Raw genomic sequence first — 15749 nt, 5'->3', positions numbered from 1 at the left:
TTTTGCTTAACTTAAATATATTCCGTAATCCTTTTTTTGGGGGGGAGGGGAAGTTCCGTAATGATATGTTGAATCCCTCTTGTTAAAAATTCAGAAAACTTGAGGATTGGGTAAACCGTGATGGTGGTTATGTAAAACTTAACTGTAGAATTTCAAGAATAAACAGAACCAAAAGCTCTAGATGTGCAGCCTTTAAGTGTATCATTTTCTCTTCTGTTTTATTTTAATTTTATTTTGTTTCAAAAAGAGGATATGGAATATTTTGAAGTAAAAATACTACATACAATTTTGCTAGTTATTTGTGTATTTTTTTAAAAAAGAAGTGTTTACTTTTAGTGTTGGCTGGTTTACACCAGCTGTTTTTTTTTCTTTAATAACTGGTTTAACCCTTTCGGGATCCTATGGTACAATTTGTACCATACGCATTTTTCATGGTACATTGCGTTATTTCTCTTCTATTTGAGCTTTTTCGTCCGGTTTTTTTTTTTTTTTTTTTTTTTTTTGTGTGTGTGTGTGTGTGTGTGTGTGTGTTCCAAGTCCAGAGGCCTTGTAGAAGACATTACGTATGGTTTCAGACCGTCCTGCGTCCAGACATAGGAGGTGATGACGTCATAAGTCAAAAATTTATTTTCTCATTTTCTAAGCGTATGTTCAATATTTTTTGGCGGGCTTATTTCTCTACGTAGAAGATTGAAATTTTGCACAAACATTCAGTCCACCGAGTAGTATTTACCAGATTTTTTGTTCCGATGTCAGTGCTAAAACAGGGGGGGGGGACCAGAGGGGCAAAGGGGTGAAAAAAGGGATATTTTTACCCCCAAAATCCCGTTTTTCATCATTTTCCCGCCTCACATACATGATGGGGACACTTGAGTCATACCGTCTAAAAGGCAGTTCCATTCTGAAGAGAATGACGGTCGAATTATTGTCCTAGGGTAATTAGGGACGTCTCAGGGATTTTTTGAAAAATATACTTCTATATAGGGAAAAATGGGACATGGTGGGTATTTTTTTTTTTTTTTTGGCGGGCTTACTTTTGCACCTAGAAGATTGAAATTGTGCACAAACATTCAGCTTACCTAGTAGTGTTTATCAGATTTTTTCAGATCTCTGCATTAAAACAGAGGGGGAAAAAACTGAAAAAAGGGATTTTTAGACCCAAAAATCCCGTTTTCAGGATTTTCCCGCCTCACATACGTGATGGAGACACGTGAGTCATACCGTCTGAAAGGCAGTTCCATTTTGAAGAGAATGACGGTCGAATTATTATTCTAGGGTAATTAGGGACGTCTCAGTGAATTTTTTTTTTCAAAATATACTTCTGTATAGGGTAACATGGGGAAATTTCTTAATTTTTTTTCTGGCGGGTCTATTTTTGCACCTAGAAGAATAAAATTGTGAACAAGCATTCAGTCCACCGAGTGGTATTTAACGGATTTTTTTTTCAGATTTCTGCGTTAAAACAGGGGGGGTCTAGAGGGGGGGGTCTAGAATAGAAAAGCAGTTCTATTCAGAAGATAATATGGGCGACACATGACCCTAGGGTAATTAGGGATGTCTCAGGAATTTTTTTCCCTGAGGTCATAGTGTTTTGTGGTAATTTGGGGCATTGTGGGAAATTTTAATAAAATTTCTCCCTCCCTTACTATTCAAGATAGAAACTTGAAATTTGGCACACACGTTCAGTATTCCAAATACTATTTCTCAGATTTTTTTAAGATGGCTACGTTCACACAGGGGGGTCCAGGGGAAGCCAAAGTTCGAGAAAAAAATTTCCCTCCGAAACTTTCACTTTGACATTTTTCCCCCGCTTCCGGTATATGGTATGAGCATGCAAGTGGTACCATTTGAAAGCCAGCTCTATTCTGAAGAGAATGAGGTATGAACCATGATCCTAGGATAAATAGTGACGATACAGTAGCTGCTTGACTGAAAGTCTAAAAAATAGCCCAAAAAGCCAGGATCCGGAAAGGGTTAAACCAAAAAATAAAAAGAACGAAAAATGCTAATTGTGTGAACTTCATGGCGACTTTTTCACATATCAAACTATTTGCATTAGTTTTATTTCCTTTTCACCTTTTAATCAAGGTGTCCCATGTTCAATTCTCGGTCAAACCACAACCCTTCTTTCATGCGTGAACCAAGTAGCGGTTCGGATATCACCTTAACCCTTAACGAGTTTTCGTGACCATTTGGCTACACATTTTTTGATCTTGCCTATTGCATTTGAAGACCATTATTTTTAAGTATTGTTCCTTGTGGTTATTTGTGTACATGTTTTCCGCGATCCAGAGAAGCTATTGCCTCCTGGTGACAACTCTGGTAAATTTTACGCGGAAGGTAGTCTGTGGATATATTGTTTTGCAAGCAGTGCCGGAAACAGACAGAAAAGATAGTGAACCGTTAAGGGTTAAGGGAGTCTTCTCCTTGATAACCTCGGTATTACATAAGAATGTTAATCCTAAACATACAAAACTAAACCAAATTGTATATTTCTGCTTGCCTGAATGCCTGTTGTTTTATAAAGAAGCCAAGGTTGCTTAAATATATTGATAAAAATTGGCAAAATTTATCGATTTCCTACGTAGCTTCTAACATTAGCTTGGATTGGACTTTCAATGATATCTACATACTAAATTTGTAATTTAATACCTCAGTTTTACCGTACTGATTATGATACGTTGACCTTTAAGTTATTGTTTTACATTTAAAGTAATGACGGGATTTTCCCGATGGCTAGGGCAGGAGTTTCTCAATTTAAGAAATTTACTGACCGGACTTCTTTAAGCTTATGGGACCTCTTCCAGCATAACCCCGTTATTGCATAATAACACCCAGGCGAAACAAAATTATTTCTGTGATTATGTAATATAAATACGTAAAGCAAAATATCTAAATCAAAAACCCTGGTTTAAACTCCCCCCCCCCAAAAAAAATGGGTTTTTGGCATTTTCAAAAACAACCATGGTTCTTGCCAACCCTGCTTACTTTTGTATATAGGAGGTTTAAAAATTCTAATTATATACATTGGTTAATCCTTTGGAATTCATAACGTAAATATGTTGAAGTAAAATTGTTTGAAATATCTTTTCGAAATTCATGGTTTATTTCCGAGGTTTTATATTATTATCGGCATCAACCACTAATTAAATGACTTTTTGTGTTATAGAGAAGCGAAATAAAGTCTGCTTTATGAATTTAAAACAGAATTTTGAAAAAAGCCCGAAATTTCCCAAGCAAAAAAGCGAAGCAGAAAAAACCGAGTTTTTTTCCAAAAAAGCTGTTTTTTTCCGAGCCCGTGCATCTCTATATAAAATAATATAATTTGCTAACTGTCGTCTGAAGTTTCATTTATTCTAAAAAGACTTATATAAGTATAATTAAAAAAAACTTATTGCATGTATTATTATTTTTGTTGTATATAGTATTTTGTATGTTTCATTGTTCTATATATCTTGTTTCTTTTAAATACTTGTCAATCTCAGTTTTATGTTAAACGGTGTCAATAATTAAAGTCAGTAACGTTATCAAATCATTATTGAAGCGACTGTTTACGTTAAAATATTGTTCATTTGTAATGAGCATTATCCGTTGTGTATATAAATACTGTTTTGTGATAAAATGTGATATTATAAAAACAAATATAGCAAATAAATACATATGGTTTTTAATAAGTTTACGCAAATGTATTCTAAAAATTCTAAGTCTAAATTGCATCATCTCTCTACGTCCACGCTACGTCTGACAACTTCGTAAATAACATCAGTGTGGAGATTTATATTAAAGGTTTCAATGGTAAGTTGTCGATTACAACCCAAGAGTATTGTGGTATTAATATTGGTATTCTTATTTAAGTTCATTATTTCTTAATACACTTTGTTTTCGGAGCGTGCGCTCCTGCTACCAAGATTCCGGATAACGCGAGGTTATTAAAAATTTGTTTCATATCTTAACCACTAATACCTTCCACTATTACCGTCACCATCACAAATAATAAAAAGTCAATAGCAACAATGTGAGTACACACTATACCTAAGGAAAAGTCGTACGGTAAGGTGAACCTTGGCGGCAGCCGTCTTGAAATCCGCGATCTTGAATTCAGGTTTGTAAATAGGGATAGGTCAATATTATACATGATTTTGGGCAAGAATTTAAGCAGAAAAACAATGGTAGCAATAGTTTTAAGATACGCGCATTTGGTAAGATTTCAAGATGGCTGCCGTCAAGGATATCTTACTGTACGACTTCCCCTTAGGTATAATATGTACCCACATTGTTGCTATTGACTTTTTATTATTAACAGGCAGTTTACAAGAGGTGGTGCTGAACGTATTGTGCAATTGTCGACATGGATATGCGACATTTCAATCTGCCATTTTGGTTAATTCCACTTGAAAAACGCAGCTGCTTTTTTTGTATGTGGTCTTTTTGTGGGACTTCCTTCCTCTGAGTGAAATTTTACGGTAGGTTTCGATATGAGCTCATTGATACTTCCCTTGTAAGTATAAATCAAGTTAATACAATTTGTGTGTTTATATACCTAACGGTACCCGAGCTACAGGTACAAAAATTGAAAAAAAAAAGAAAAAAGAAATTTGAGGGGAAATTTCCCAAAAATCCCTCTGTCACGGGGAAACTGAAGGTGATGGAGAAAAACTGATTGCAGATTCGAATTCTACGTGTGATTTCTGTGCAAAATCTTGTTGACTAGTGTTATCGATTTAGGTATCTTATTTCGTTTACTGAACAGTATAGCTTGTCGGATAGCGAACATTTCACCCTCATATATTGACATGAAGTTAGGAAGTTATATTGTGAAGTTAATGATCTTGCTGGAATATATATATATATCGCAGCACCAACATTGACATTAGAATATTTTGAGGCATCGGTGTAAATGAAAGTTGAGTCCTCATCAAATTGTTGAATTAAAGATCTCCAAATGTTTTGATAAAACTGTTTGTCACAACTCTTCATGGGAATTATTAATGTATATAATTGGTTCTGTTTACGTCAGGTTGGTATAGTAGTCCTAAGCAAAACATGGTAAAGATGGTACTTTCTGAATATAAATACCTTCCCCTTTGAGATTAATATAAGCTTGAGTGAGCCATGGTCTGTTCTTGGTATACGGAGTTCTTTTATTTTGTAGAAGTAGTTCTAGCTGCTGAAGTTTGATTATTATGGGAGGATTTGTTTTTCCAAAGGCAATTATGATGAACTGGTGAGCCATTTTTGAGAAAAGTACTTGTAAGGAAACACAACCAGCCTCTTGTAATAATGTCCACTTAGAACAAAACGAAGGCTGAGAAAAGATTGTTTTTGCTAAATTATACAGTTTGTTCCAATCTGGTGTGATGGGAGTTGATATAATTATAGAAAATGGTACCACAATATAATTTAGACACATAACCTTGTTTAAGAACAATAGTAAGAGTATAAGGATTTATTCCCCATTTTTTTGGATGAAAGACATTTTAGTGGATTCAGATATTTAGTAGAGTCCTGCAATAATTGCTACATATGACAGTTCCAATTTAATTTCCGGTCCAAAGACATTCCTAGATATTTAATCAAATTTACTGATATAATCTTGAAATTTTGAGAGTGAATGTTATACTGTGGTATATTTCTCTTCCTGGTGAAGACAATGAATTTAATTTTGTCCCAATTTAAGTCAAGTCATGCTGAAGCGTCTATCTTGATTTTGTATAGATTTTTTTCAAGATTTGGGAGACTTTGTTTTATATTCAGGGAGGTTTCGGGAGGTTTGAGTAATTAATAACAGTGGCGAAGCGTAATCCCACATGGAGGGTAGGCCCGATAAACTAGTAACACAAATAACATTTAATGTATCATAAAATATCTAAAATTATAGTCAGAATTCTATTTTCCTTATTGACCAAATTATTTATTTTAAAGAACTTTCTTAGCTGTATACAGTAGTTTTTGTTGTTTAGTTGAACAAGAAAGAATGAATAAGCAAAAGTAGATGGAAAGTAGTATATTATTATTATTATTATTATTATTATTATTATTATTATTATTATTATTATTATTATTATTATTATTATTATTCAACAAATATTTACAAGAAGAAAACAGCAATATGTATTAATGAAATATTCCAATGTAATTCCACTACAAATATTTTGAAGTGTAGTTCATATTTTCTTCTGTCTGGGATTTGCAGGGGGAATGACGGGAATTTCATCCTCACTTGCTGTTTTCATTTCCCGCGCATTTGAGAATGGACGAAAAAAAAGTACATTCTTACAGTTAACTGTCAGATTTCTTGGGTAAGCTTTTGTTACTTGCATCTCACACTTTAAAGTAAGTACAATACTGCATTTAATTAATGCATCACGTGATAATGACTTCACTAGAAATATTAATGATCAGAAGCAACTTCATTTTAATCAACGCAAGATATTTTAATATTGTATTCTATGCAGTGGAATATTTAAGGGGGTGGCTCCTGGGCTGAAGGACTCACCGAAATTTTATCGCAACTTTTTATTAATTTATATACTCGTATATTACAGAATTTTCACATTTCCAGGGATAAAGTTAGCAAAGCCTCTACCGAAACAAGCAAAGCCCCTCGAAACAAAATCGAAAAAAAAAAAAAAAAATGATTCTATGAAATGGTAAACTCAGTTAAATTACACACAACTATTATTATTTAATCCTGTACGATAGCGCCTGGTAAATTTATACATATGTTTAATGTATCAAACTTATATTCTACAAGCTATTATGGACCAGGCCCCATGTAGGAAAAAAAGAAACAGCTACTCTGAATAACTCTTGAGAGTATATACCTAAATCAAACAACTTATCACTAATAGAAATAGATACCTCTACTTAGAACTTTCTTACTCTGTGTTAAGGAAATCATTTTATAAGATATTAGCATTGAAAGATGCCTTCAACCTAAAACTAAACTCCCAGAGGCGAGCCTTAGCACCTTCCCAACAATGCGTGCAATCCCCAGCGACAATACCTTCGATACCTGAGCAGCATAGCCCGTAAGCCTGTCTAGCGAGCTAGTGAGGCTCACACGGAAGGGTCTCCAAGTGTTTCCAACCTACTATTTTGTTACCGAAAAAAGCTAAATGTCGAAGTATTGACTTTATTTTATAAGAAATCAAAGATAAAGAAAATATACGTTAGAGAACAGGTAGGCCCGGCCTCAGAGCCTCATAGTACGCTTCGTTACTGCTTAATAATACATCGTCGGCAAAACCAATATTAGTACTAGAAGTGCATTTAGCTTTCAATTAAGTCGACAATATATATATATTGAATAATATCGGACTTAACTTTCTCCCTTGAAAAGTCCCAAACTACTTTCTCTAGGAAATGAATATGACTTCTTCAGTTTGATGTAAACTTTTGTGTTAATTGAGGTATTATGCACAATTTTTTATCATTTTGCCTGGAATCTTTATGCATTTTTTGGATGAGAATGTCAAGCACAACGTTGTCATAAGTCCCTTGAATGTGTAAGGAGACAACCAAAAGATCACTTCTAGTTAAGAAACCTTTGTAAATGTCCAATATAAGTAACGCTAACGCATCGTATAACGAGAAGTTTTTTCTAAAACCTGTGACATTGAAAGAAAAATTTTGCTAATATTCTAGAAACCACATTAAACGATTTAAAAGCAGATGTTCGAAAATTTTCATAGCACAGGTAGCTAATTTTATGATTTGAGTATTGGTAATATTAAGTTTTTTCCATTGCAAAGGAATATTTCTGGAGTTCCAGATATGGTTGAAATAATTAAGTAGAATTTGTAGGCCAGAAGTGGAAGATGTTTGTAATGAGAGTATCCTATACCGTCCGTGCCAGGAGATATATTTTTATGAGTATTTTTGAGAACTATTTCCAATTTTGTCATAGTGAAATCCTTGTCAAATTCTGGTTTAGGATTGAAAAGTAAATAAGATCCCACGAGTAAACGATCATTATTTACTGAACACGGAGTTACATGGTGAAACATATAAATTCAACATAAATCATAAAAAAAATAATGAGGGGGCGCGGTGGCTCAGTGGTAGAGCGTTCACCTCTGGTGCTTGGTCCTTGGTTCGATCCCAGCTCGCGCCGTGTGGACTTTGTGGTGGACAAACACCGTGCTCGTGGGTTTTCTCGGGGTTCTCCCGTTTCCTCCCACTTTTTTCATTCCACCATTTCACTCATCTCTCATCATCACCGTCTTCTTTAGCCTAACCAGCATAACCGTGGGACGTAAAACTTAAAGATTTCATTTCATTTCATTTTTTTAAAAAAAATAATGGATTCTCGTTGACTGTCCAGATTTTGTAAAGTAATGTCCGTTCCGAAAGTGAATTACAAAATTCTTGCCAACACTGACGTTTAGTTTTATTGATTATGATTTTTGATTTAGCTATTTGTTGTTAGTAGTAGAAAAAGGTAGAAGGAGATCTGATTGCTAGAAAGAATCGAAAATCAGGAAATGCAAATGTTGATACTTCGTTGTGTTAATAAAACTGTAATTTTTTTAAAAACTTCTGAACTTAGGATAAGAATTTTGGTAAAATGGTTTAACTTTTGTTTTAAACAATGTAAACTTAGGGGGCAATTAGTATTTTTACCTGTTAGGAATGTTTAAGCATAAGAGGTAGGTTCCTCTCTTTTCTCCAAGAAATTTAAGTAACAGAACCTTTTTCCTTCTAATGCTCAACTACAATTTATTATTATTAAAGAAGGTTACAATATTTGCTAAAAAGAAAACTGACTTACACAAGAGAGTGATATTAACATGCAGTAAGCTTTTACTAACTTTATACTTTAGAACGCTAGGGAGACCGAAACAAGCTCAGACTCCGTTTTAACTACTTTTACATCAAGAAAGGAAACTTACATGAACGTGAAACTTGACTCTCTCAACCCAAATATCGATATGGGTGTACAAAATCTTCGATTATGTTCCTATTGTTAGAATTCAAAGTCGTAGTTGCTTTAGCCAGTTTAAAGATGTCCAAGTCGTTGTTAAGCTCAGGAATTTTGTCCTGAATTATGGTTTGGTAGCCTAACCCATTGATATCGGAGGCCACATGCAATTTTGAATTAAAAAGCAAGACGTTAGTTTGTAGGAAATGAGAAGTATGATTCAAGACGGGTAATGATTTTCTGCTACACGGATGGAAATAGTAATCCATTCGGTTTCGATGTAAGGAGCATATTTTGTTAAAGTTCAATCAAGAACACTAAAATAGTTATTTTGAATCCTTGTTGGGGATCCGCTGTTGAGATATACATATGAAAATTCCAATAAAACATTTAGAAATAATCTGCCAGCATAATCCGTTCTGTTTGAGCCCCAAATTTTGTTGGAAAGGTCTCCGCCGATATCTTGATTGTTGAGAAGTAAAGACTGCCAAAAGGATATATTTATCTTTAGTTTTGGAGGAATATATATGTTGACCATTCTTAAATTTGAAATTTAAATATCGAGATATTGGATGTGAGGGTGATGTATACAAATGTAACCTTTAAGTTTGATCGGAATTTTTGGATTACACCAAGTATCTTGTAATAGTAAAATATCTGGAGAGAAGATAGTTATTAAGAATTTTAAATAATGAAATTCCCCCTAGACGCTTTGTTGGTTCCATTGAATGACAGAGTCTTCAGAGTAAATTGTTATCCATAATCTAGGTCTTCAGATATAAAATCAGAAGACTTGTTAGTTGTAAGTCCAGAGCAAAATACATGTTATGTAAGATTGCGTCAAAATGAGATTGGTATTTTTTTTTTCAAGGGTAGCCACAAAAAATGGAGTGTGGCATTTCCTGATGGTTTCGTTTACTTTTTGTTGATTATTTGGTGTTTTGTCCACTGATTATTGGAAATGTTTACCATCATGACAATTGTTGTAAGTGTTGAAAGGTTTTTGGATAGGCGCATTCAATAGGAATGAAGAATTATCTAATTGGTTCTGCCGTTTTTTCTCTGGAGGGGACTCCGGTGGTTCTTTGTGTGGAATTGCCAGAGGAGGCGTGTCTTTATACGATATTCTGAAGAAGACCTGATATTAGATTTATAAGGAGGTGTGGAAGTAGAAATGAAATCTGTTGGCCCTTTATTTGTACTAAAACGTTACCAATTATTTTCCAGTTCTGGAGGTCGTTTTATAATTGGAGTAGCTTCCTTGAATGAAATCTTTTCTCTGGCCATCAGTTTCATAATTTGAGTTTGTCGAACCCGTTCAGGACATTGAGTGAAGTCACCACAGTGATTTTCCCCGTAATTTATGCAGTGGGCAGGATTAATACACGTATCCGCCGCAATTTACACACAAGGTTTTATTTAGGGGACAGTTTCATTTACGATGCTCAAATTTAAAGCATCCAAGGATACATTGTCTAACAGCAGAAATGTATGTGTGGATATTTCTTTTTATATAGCACAACTTAATATCTGATGGTAACTTTTGAGCATCAAAGGTAAGGATGACTGTGGTTGTTGGTTGTAACTCATTGCGATCATTTTTGCGGAATATCCGTTGAGCACAAGTGATTGGCACTTCACTTTGTACATCAGAGTAAATCGTTCATATCTATATCAGTTTCGATTACATGAACCATACCTTGGTATTGATTACATTGTGTGGGATCTATGCATACCATTTATTTTTTGCTAAGATGGGTGATCTAGGAAACTGTTAGCCTCGTCTTTCGATCTGAACTGTATTTTTATGAAATTGTGGCCTATTTTGTCTATGGATTCAATTCCTGGAAGTTCCACGTAGAGTAACATTCTACTACTGATTGACATATGTTTCTTTCCAATGTCTTCAGTATTGGATTAAAAAAAAAAAAAATATATATATATATATATATAGTAAGGAGCCAAATGACGAGACTGATATTTGCTTTTCTCAATCAGAGTAAAATTGTTATCTGTATTGAAGAAAGTAGCCTTTACCTTCTCCATGGAGGGCACACAACTTACGGAAGTTGAAGTTACATCCTTATTTTACATGATATTAAAGGTAAGGTACCAAATTTCACAAAATTAAATCCCCACGTTAAGCGGGTTTGCATATCCAGGCTCCTAACTATGAAAACATTTACGCTCACTCCAACCTCAATCATTTCACGAATTCATCCTGTTTTGCGTATGTTATTAGGACATAATATCGATTGTGATTTCTTCTAAAAACACTTTTATACATTGCAAGAGCTGTAACGTCCAAATATTTACTGAAAACTCATAGTCGTATCGGAATAAACAAAAGCGAGTATGGAACAGTAAACTGCTTTCACAAAAGGCAAAAGAACATGTGCAAAGGCATACAAAACGGTCGAGTGGTTTGGGTCGATACACTATCAATCACATGTTTGTGTGTTCAAACCCGGTAGCAAGTTGTTTCTTTTTTAAGTGTCCGGAGGCTGAAAATATTTCTTTGAGTAACTCATTGAAAACTTCTTTTGTTTCAAATTCGATTAGAACGGAACATTATATGAATTGCGAATCTTAAATCCATAGCTAAAAAAAAAAAAAAAAAAGTATACTCACTACTCCATTATCCTCTGATTTGTAACGAAAAACTATTTATAAACAGTGGTGACTTCAGAAAATTATCCTCGGGGGGAATTTCAATATGCGGGTGGAGGGCAAACATTGGTAGTCCACATTGAGCACGATCGAATATATGGTCCTGAAGGCGGAAATTTCTTAGCTCGAAAGGGGTCTCAAATTCTCCGTCAAATCACGTCCTGAAAGTATCATTGCTTAAAAGCTTTTCGTAGCAAATATAATATTACAGTTGTTTCTCGTTTTGCATTTAGAATTGGTAAAATCATAACTTACAGAGGATTATAATAAAAGCATAAAAATTACAATATCAATTATGTATAAATTATCCTGTAAGTTACCAACTTTGGGTCAGATTAAAATTCAAATATTTGTTTTCGGATTGCACTTAGAAGTAAGTCCTCTCTATATAATCCTGATTGGAAAACCATGTATAACTCTAATTAATTAATCAATATTTATACAAATATTTTTTTTATTTTACTATTTTTACTATTCAATATTATATACACTTCATTTCCAAAATCAAAATCTCGAAAATGTATATTGTACGAGTGCAGATTCGGAAATAAATGATTATTCATCATATATATTGGTCTCTATTCGAAATTATATTTAATCGAATACGACAAGAACACAGACAGAAACATTGAGAACAGGTGAAAAAAAGAGAGAGAAAAAGGTGCCGTACCCGGCGGAGACTCGAACTTAGTTCGAATGGTGCTTTATAAACCGAACGCCTTAGACCACTCGGCTATGGTAACAACTAGTGATTGTAGCAAAGGCTTCGTGTAGTAGGTCCTATTACAGAATAACGTTTTCTATTGCCTAAAATTTAAACCTAATTTACTTTGATATAATATATCTATTAATTTGTTTCATGAACACGTTTTCATTACTTTGATGAATGATGTATGTTGTTGATATAGATTCTATTACACGTTCTCTCGTAAATATTATAGAAAGTATCAGGGTTATTTATGATCTTTCATGGAAATTGACTGGCGCATGCGCAGTACAGAGACAGTTCAATTGGAAGGCGAGGAAGGAAACGCTAACACACTGTTAGAATGTTTCATCGCTGTGAAGTATAAAGAACAGCTAAAATGAATTTTGCGCTTGTCATTGCGTAAAGAATCACCAGGTTAATGTTTGTCCAAGTTCTCACTGATCAACTGGACTTATGAAAAATAATTAATATTGTCATTACTGCACAATATGAAGAATAAAGAACGTAAATTACACCACATTGTTCTCGAATTCGAACCTAGCTAAGGAAGGGACAATAAACAAAATGTGATTTATTCATTCGAATTGAGATAATTCAATGAAACTAGAAATTACACAATCAAAAGGAAAAACATCGTTAAAAAGACAATAATACTTTTATCCGAGGTGTGAAATAAAGTTATTAATTAACTGAAATGAAAGTAATATTGGGCATGATACAGAGTAAGAAAAAAAAGTAAATGTATCCTTAGAAACGTTCAAAGTAAATTCACAAATACTTTTTGAAGATATACTACTCTTTCTTAACGTTTTAACGAACTAATAAGTAAACAAGCAAAGGAAAAGAATGAAGAACGAAAGTATTGCTCTTGAAAAAAATATAATAAATAAATGAAACTTAAATAAATGTTTACACAAAAAAATAACACACTAGTACTTCGTGTAATCACCTCCAGAGTCAATAACTTCTTGACGTCTGGAGGGGATACTAGATACAAGTCTCGAGCAATACGACGGTGTGTCACGAAAATGTTGCCACAGTTCCATAACATGATTTTGAAGAAACGTTTGGTCTCTGTCTTCACGTCTCTCTTCCCATTCTTGCACCATGTAGGCCCAGAGATGTTCAATTGGGTTCAAATCTGGGGATAGAGGGGGCCACTCAATACAAATTAACTCTGGATGTTCACTTAGCCACTCTCGTGTTTGCCGGGAAGTGTGAACAGCACTGTTATCATGCATAAATATATATTCTTCCTGTTCGGGGAAGTTTCTTTCTAAGGACGGTAACAAAGTATTTTCGAGGATATTAATGTAAACACTGCTGTTCATTCTCTCAGGCACCGCAATCAAATCTCCAGGACCAGCAGCCGTCATGTATCCCCAAAAGTGTGCTGATATTCGTCCTGAACAAGAAGTTCTGATAATATTTTGTTCAGCATACCTGGTTCCGCGCGGTCTATACAATATAACTCTGCCTTGTTGGTTAGACTTGAAAACCTTCTCGTCGGTCCAGATGACTAAGTCCCAATATGACTGAGGTTGGGTTATGTTATTCTGTGCCCATTCCATTCGTCTGGCCTTGTGAGTTTCAGTCAGGAGAGTCTTCCTAGCGGGTTTTGAACAGTGTAGACCAGCCCCCAATAATCTCCTTCTTATTGTTTCGTGAGAACAATTATATTCTCTGGCTTTGTCCAAGAGGATTGACGTGTGGCGTAAAGGTCTGTTGATTACTTCTGTAACTAAAGCTTGATCTTAAACTGCAGTTGTCACTTTTGGCCTTCCACTTCTTGACCGAGACCTGAACCATTCACCACCTTCTTCATGTCGCTGAACCCATTTCTTGACCGTTTTCTTGTCACATCCCAGATCTCTAGCAATCTGAGGCACAGTTTGTCCCATTTTTGCTCGGCCTATGATTTCTCCTCTCAGAGCAACAGACAGTTCTCCACAACCTTTAGAGCGAGGCATTTTCAGAACCTGTTAGAAATTTGCGTTCTGGCGTGTATGAAAAATGTCGGTAAAGTGCATCTTTCTGTTTCTACTGCGCATGCACCAGTCAGTTTTCATGAAAGATCATAAATAATCCTGACAATTGTTGTAATATTTATGAACGAATAAGTAATAGAACCTATATTAACAACATCATTCGTCAAAGTAAAGAATACCGTAAACATAAAACAATTTCAACAGACTATTACATCAGGCCAAAATAGGCTTAAACTTCAGAGAACACAAAATAAATTTCATACTGTAACAAAAGATTGAACACGAAACACGCTTACTATATTTTCAACTTGTGATATTAGCCGAGTGGACTAAGGCATTCGGCTAGAGATTCTGAGGCACCATTCAAGAGTAGTTTGAATCCCACCACAGTACAATTTGGTTTTACCTCTTCTTGACGTTTCTGTTTGTGATCCTGCCGGATTCTATTAATTATAATTTCGTAATACGCTAAAATATACGTAATATTTGAAATTCTTAACCTCCCATTTTTCAAGCTCAGTTGAGAAGAAAGAGGGAAAATGAAAGTACAAACATTTACAATAATTACATAGCATTTACTGTCATTGTAATTGTGGATATTTTATTTATGAAAATGTATAATGAACTAAAAATATATTTAGTAGGTCACATGTCTCCATTTTTCGATTCTAACTTAAAAGTTACAGTTTAGGCGGTGACATATCAAAGACCCTGGGAGTTGTAACCCCTCCCATGGAAACTTTTATATTCTATTGAAATAAAAAGTGTTCCAGTTTATAATCTTGGAAAAGCAACAATCACTGTGTGTGGAGGACGATTTATTTATATTACGATTTATTACTTCCAAATGTGTAGAAGATGTGACTGTATATTGTGCATAATCATTCAAGAAATATAACACAACGAAGGGACTTCGTAAACCCTTCACGCCACCCCAGGAGGATGAAGTGCGTCCCGTCGTCCCTCGGTTGGGAACTACTGCTTGTGAGGGAAACATTCTAACAGTATGTTAGCGTTTCCTTCCTCGCCTTCCAATTGAACTGTCTGTGTACTGCGCATGTGCCAGTCAATTTCCATGAAAGATCATAAATAACACTGATACTTTCTATAATATTTACGAAAGAACGTGTAATAGAATCTATATCAAAAACATACATCATTCATCAAAGTAACGAAAACGTGTTCATGAAACAAATTAATAGATATATTATATCAAAGTAAATTAGGTTTAAATTTTAGGCAATAGAAAACGTTATTCTGTAATAAGAACTACTACTCGAAGCCTTTGCTACAATCACTAGTTGTTGCCATAGCCGAGTGGTCTAAGGCGTTCGGCTTATAAAGCACCATTCGAACTAAGTTCGAGTCTCCGCCGGGTACGGCACCTTTTTCTCTCTCTTTTTTTCACCTGTTCTCAATGTTTCTGTCTGTGTTCTTGTCGTATTCGATTAAATATAAT

At 34.6% G+C, this 15749-nt stretch overlaps 1 long non-coding RNA gene across 1 annotated transcript; it reads right to left on the bottom strand.

Annotated features, from left to right (window-relative positions):
* Positions 1–317: 317 nt before the first annotated feature.
* LOC145678362 (uncharacterized) lies at positions 318–2495 on the bottom strand. The gene is made up of 2 exons (XR_014130365.1): positions 1981–2495; positions 318–388 (listed from the first exon to the last, which is right to left on the bottom strand). It is a non-coding gene; the product is annotated as an uncharacterized LOC145678362 (long non-coding RNA).
* Positions 2496–15749: the final 13254 nt, after the last annotated feature.

The sequence above is a fragment of the Thermobia domestica genome, chromosome 2 (assembly GCF_964235325.1).
Source record: "Thermobia domestica chromosome 2, izTheDome1.hap1.1, whole genome shotgun sequence".
In the NCBI taxonomy this organism is placed as follows: domain Eukaryota; kingdom Metazoa; phylum Arthropoda; class Insecta; order Zygentoma; family Lepismatidae; genus Thermobia; species Thermobia domestica.
Note: the sequence above shows the minus strand (reverse complement) of the source record. Positions and strands in the feature narration are given on the sequence as shown.